Source organism: Chlorocebus sabaeus, chromosome 5 (genome assembly GCF_047675955.1).
Source record: "Chlorocebus sabaeus isolate Y175 chromosome 5, mChlSab1.0.hap1, whole genome shotgun sequence".
Classification (NCBI taxonomy): domain Eukaryota; kingdom Metazoa; phylum Chordata; class Mammalia; order Primates; family Cercopithecidae; genus Chlorocebus; species Chlorocebus sabaeus.
Genome location: NC_132908.1, coordinates 77,492,134 through 77,498,133, shown reverse-complemented (window position 1 = coordinate 77,498,133; position 6,000 = coordinate 77,492,134).

Here is a 6,000-nt window from a genome sequence, read left to right as displayed (position 1 = left end):
AAAAAACTTCATGGGAAACCAAAGCATAATCAGAAGATGACTGGGAATGAGAATAAAGTGAAGCTGGTTGTATGACTGGAAGTTTGCTGCTTAGGTCTACTGTGTCCTCACAGCAGAGATTTTTGTGATAGTTGAAAAGGCAGCCTGCTCCTTAGATGACACTGAGATGGAAAGCTCCAATAGTGCCCTGTGACTCTCTTCTCTCTGTTGCTGAGCACTCATTGTATTTAGTGTTAATTATTCTCTCTCATCTATCTATCTAATCTTTGTATCTATCATCTGTCTACTCTCTATCAACCATATAGCTATCATCAATTGATCTATCATCTATTGATTATCAATCATCTATCAACCACCTATCTACCAACAATCTATCATAATTGATTTATCATCTTTCAATCATCCATCCATCCTGCCAACTAGTCAGGCATATTTTCATGTTAGGACCTATGAGTCATTGTAGGTCTTTAAGATGAATTCATAGATCTTTGCTCCAGTTCCTGTATCTTGATTGCCAGTTTGACTCTCAGAGGATGACCTTCAGTTCTTCTGGGTGATTGTTCCTTTGGATGACTGAGAGGCCAGAACACTCAGATTGAGGATGTGCTGAACATGTGTGATGGAATAGGTACAAACTGAGCACTCAGTGTGGACCACAAGGTGAAGGTACGAGAATCTAACACCTGCTGGTGGGGTCTGAGGATAGGAAGACACCCCATCCCTCAAGGATTAGGTAAGATAATATTTAAAAGAATGGACTTTAGTGAGATTTTTTATTTCTCTGAGCTGTCTCAAAATGTAAGCCTTTGTCATCTCATTCTGAGAATGTATGCATACAATGATGACTGCTGGGTTGTCCAGAATAATCATTTTCAAAGTGTCTTGAGAAATGCTAGAGTTAAATACAGTAAAAATATGCTGTAGATAGGGATTGACAAACAATAGCCCAAGGCCTGAATCCAGCTTGCTGCCAGCTTTTGTAGATAAAGTTTTATTGGAACACAACCACACCCATCTGTTCACATACTGTCTATGGCTGCTTTCTCACCACAACAGCAGAGTTGAGAGGTTGTCATAATGAATGCGTGGCCCACAAAGGCTAAACTAGGGGCTAGCTGGCCCTTTACAGAAAACATTTGCCGAACCCTGCTGTGGAGGAAAGAATACAAGCTTTCAAGCTAGGTATGTTCTAGCTGTATGACATTAGGCAAGTTTTTGCCTCCGTATGTCTCCATTTTACCATCTGTAAATGAGAATAATTGTATCTGCTTTTAAGTTAGGTTTAGATGAAATAACTTATTTAAAACATCTACCATATAAGGCTTTCAGGAAATTATTATTAATAAATGGGAAAACTTTACTCAAACCTCTGTGACCGAGTTAACATGAAGACACGTACATTTGAAACAATAGCCATGTCAGTAAGTTGGAGTGGGAGCAACTGTTCAACATAACTCTATGGGAATCACTGATTTATAATAACTGTGCTGCCCAATGTGGTAGTCACATGTGGTTTCTAAGCCCTTGAAATGTAGGTAGTCTAAATTGAGATATGCTATAAACATAAAATACACATCAGACTTCAAAGACTTAATATGAAAAAAATGTAAACCATATCATTTCATATTGATGATCTTGAATATAGAGGCTGGAAAAAATAATTTCATTTTGATTATATACTAAAAGATAACATTTCAGATACACTGGGTTGAATAAACTATATTATTAAGCTTAATTTCTCCTGTTTCTTTTTACTTTTTTTAATCTTGGCTACTAAAATTTAAAAATCACATTTGTGGTATGCATTATATTTCTATTACGACTGTTTTAAAAGACAGGAATGTTAGTTACACAACCGCTAAGAAGTTAGTTTTGGGAAATCTTTGCTGCCTAATAAACAAGTATACCTGGAAAATCAGGGTTGCAAATGTAAACGGAGACATTTTATTTAGAAGTTGAGGGAATGATTTCTCATAAAAGGATGTAACTTCCTTGGAAACAGATGTTGGTTGTGCCATCTTCATGTTTCCCAGGGAAGAGTCAAGCATGTAATAGGTGCTCAGTGAATGTTGAATTGAATTGACAGAGATAAGGGAAAGGCAGATTCATCAGAAGAGGAAATGGGGCCAGAAGAAAAGTCAGTGAGCCTCACTTTGTCTTGCTAAAAGAAAGAACGGGTCTGGGGGTTTAACAGATTTAAGTCTAACGGGAGATGTCTTAAGAGACAGGGTCTAAGGCCCTGGGGAGAGAGCCATTTTGTATAGAACTGGAAACTCCCAGTAACTCAAAGCTGGACTGGGGAGGTAGTTTCCAAAGGCAGGGCCATCCAAGTAGAGTCAGGAGCCTTAATGCCAATCACAGCCCTGGGACAGGCCGAGGAGGCTCATCCTTCACTCACTCAAGAACTGATGAAGTGCCTGTTACGTACCAGGCACAATGCGAGGTGCTGAGGACATGGAGTTGAAAGGATACGGTCTCTATCTTCAAGGAGCTTACAGTTTAAAGGGAGGCAGACGTGGTCAGTTACAGTGTGAAGTGGCTATTGCTTACACAATTATACTTAATGAATACCTATATTCCATTTTAAGATATAAGCATCTATAACCATTTTGAAAATTAGTGATATATGAGGAAGAAACACTCCAACCCAGTATGCAGTGTTTCAGCAGCCCTTTTAGCCCTGTTCACTTAAGCAATTCACAGTCTTCACAATCTTTCTTCATTCTGTCTGTCCTCAGCATGATAAACATTTGGGGCTAATAAGCTTTTTATTTATTTATTTATTTATTTATTTATTTATTTATTTATTTTAAACTTATATACTAGGGCTTTCAACAGTTGAGTTTTATGTTTACAGCTTTGATTGGTTGAGTTGTAGGCTTATTGTCGTGGTTGGGACCATCATTTAATATGCTTGCCTCCACTGTGGTTGGAATACACCTTCCTGCATCACTGAGTTTGGCTTGGCCATGTGACTTGCTTTGGCCAAAGGAAGGCTAGCAGACTTGAGGTGGAGAGAGGCCTTAAATCTGCTTCTGTGATTTAGCTTGGCTTTTGCACTTCTGTTATTCCAGTGGAAAGAACAAACACTGAGAAGCCACTGGTCCAAGAAGAATGAGAGACAAGTGGTAAAGATATGAATGAAACCCACAGCAGGAAATCCAGCCCAACTGACCTATAGCTTAAAGCAAAGCCACTCTCTGGGCCCAGCCTAGACAAGCCAAACTGCAGTGGACCTGTAGACCCATGAACATGAGAATAAATGTTTGTGGTTGTAGAAACTTTAAGTTTTGGGGTGATTCGTTGTGCAGTGCTGTTTTGGCAATCATTGTGTAATATGCTCATGAAGAGTCAGTTATGTTTGTTCCTAATCCTTTTTAGACTGATTGAATTTTTATTACATTCATATAATTTAGTGAAACATTACACACATGCTGATGGAATATCAGTGCAAAAACAGGTTTGTTTTTCTAGATGAATCTTGTTCTATGTTTAATTTTTAAAATCTTTGTTAGGTTTTGGTGTTAAAAGTGACGTTGGACTCCTAAAATGAATCAAGGAGTTTTCTATCTCTTTCTACTGGCTGAAATAGTTAAAATTATATTGGTTTTCTGTATTTTGAAAACATGAACCTATGTTGTCCTAAAACCTTGTACACGGGTAGACACTTAATCATCTTATTTCTTCCATCATAATGGTTTGTTCAAGTTTTCCATTTTGGGGGGTAGTTTTGGTAATAAGCATTTATTTCTAGAAAGTCATTCATTTCCTAAAAGTTTAAAAAATATTTATGGTAGTATTTTCTTATAATATTTTTAAGCATTCTGAATCTTGCATATATAATTTCCCTACCTATCCTTTTTTCTTTAATCAAACTTGTGAAAGGTTTTCCAGTTTTTGGAATTTTTACTTATCCTACTTTTGGTTATTTATATATTTTCTATAATTTTTTGTTGTTTCATTAATCAGAGCATGTAATTTAAAAATTTTAAGTTCCAGGGTACGTATGCAGGATGTGCAGGTTTGTTACACAGGTAAATGTGTGCCATGGCGGTTTGCTGTACCTATCAACCCATCACCGAGGTATGAAGCCCAGCATGCATTAGCCATTTTTCCTGATGTTCTCCCTCCCCTGACCTCACCGCTCAATAAGCCCCAGGGTGTGTTTTTCCCCTCCCTGTGTTCGTGTGTTCTCATTGTTCAGCTCCCAGGTATCCATGAGAACAGAGCATGTGATTTCAATTGCTCTTCTGTAAATTCTGTTTCCTGATTCAGTCTTTTTTTTTAAATTTTTTTATTATACTTTAAGTTCTAGGGTACATGTGCATAACGTGCAGGTTTGTTACGTATGTATACTTGTGCCATGTTGGTGTGCTGTACCTAGGTTGTATGTTTCTAGGAATGTATTCATTTCTTCTAGGTTATATGATGTGTTGGCATATAAATGCTGACGCTACCCTCTTGTGATCCTTTGAATTTCTGTGTTGTTGGTTGTAATATTTCCTCTTTCAGTTTTGATTTTATTTGACTCTTCTTTTAGTCTAGATAAAGGTTTGTCAATTGTGTTTATCTTTTCAAAAAATAAACTCTCAGTTTTCTTGATCTCTTGTCTTGTTTTTCTGCTCTCTTTGATTTATTTTTGCTGTGATCTTTATTATTTCCTTCTTTCTACTAACTATAGATTTAGTTTATTCTTTGTTTACCTTGAGGTGTAAAGTTAGGTGAATTATTTGAGATCTTATTTCCCCCCTCCAGGTAGGAATTTATTGCTATAAACGTCCCTCCTAGAACTGCTTTTGCTGCGTCTCATAAAGTTTGGTATATTGTATTTCCATTTTTGTTTGTCTCAAGATATTTTTAAATTTCTCTTTTGATTTCTTCTTTGACTCAATGGTTGTTAAGGAGCATGTTGATTAATCTTTATCAACTTGAGGAAGTTCCTCTCTATTCCTAGTTTATTGAGAGTTTTTTTAATCATAAATTGGTGTTGGATTTTGTCAAATGCTTTTTCTGCATCTATTGATATCATCATGTGAGGAGTAGGTTGTTTAATTTCCACCTATTTGTGAATATCACAGTTTTCTCCTGTTATTGATTTCTAGTTTTCTACTATTGTGGTTGGGAAAGATGTATGATAGAGGTCAATCTTCTTAAATTTGTTGAGGCTTGCTTTGTGGCTGCTATCGTCAAAATTCATATGTTGCAACTTAGGCAGGGTCTTTATGAGGGGATCAAGTCATGGGGGCTTTGCCCTCACGAATGGGATTAGTGCCATTACAGGAAAAAAAAAAAAAATTGGATGAAGGGAGCTGCCTTCTCCTGCCATGTGAGGGTGTGGCAAGAGGAGCCGTCTGTGAAGCAAGGTGCAAGATTTCATCGGACACTGAATCTGCTGGGGACTTAATCTTGGAATTTCCAGCCTCCAGAACTGTAAGAAATACATTTCTATTTTTTATAAATGAACCATTCTAAGGTATTCTGTTTAGTAGCCCGAATAATGGACTAAGACAGATGCCTAACACATGATCTATCCTAGATAATGCTCTCTGTACATTTGTGAAGAATATGTATTCTGCTTCTGAGTGGGAAAAAACAAAACCAGGACCAGGCATGGAGGTGCATAAGGCCAGGAATTTGAGACGTCTAGGCAACACAGCAAGATCCATTTGGTCCAAAGTATAGTTCAAGTCTAATGTTTGCTTATTGATTTTCTGTCTTGATGATCTACTCGTTGTTCTAAGTGGGGTGCTGAAACCCCCCTATTATTGTATTGCTGCCTATTTCTCTCTTTGGGTCTGTTAATATTTGTCTTGCATATTTTGGTTCTCTGGTTTTGGGCACATACATATTTACAATTTTTAGTCCTCTTGATGAATTAACCCCTTTTTCATTATATAATGATCTACTTTGTCTCTTTGTCAGTTTTTGACTTTATTTTGTGTGATATAAATATGGCTACCTTGCTCTCTTGTTTTCTTTTTGCATGGAATATCTTTTTCA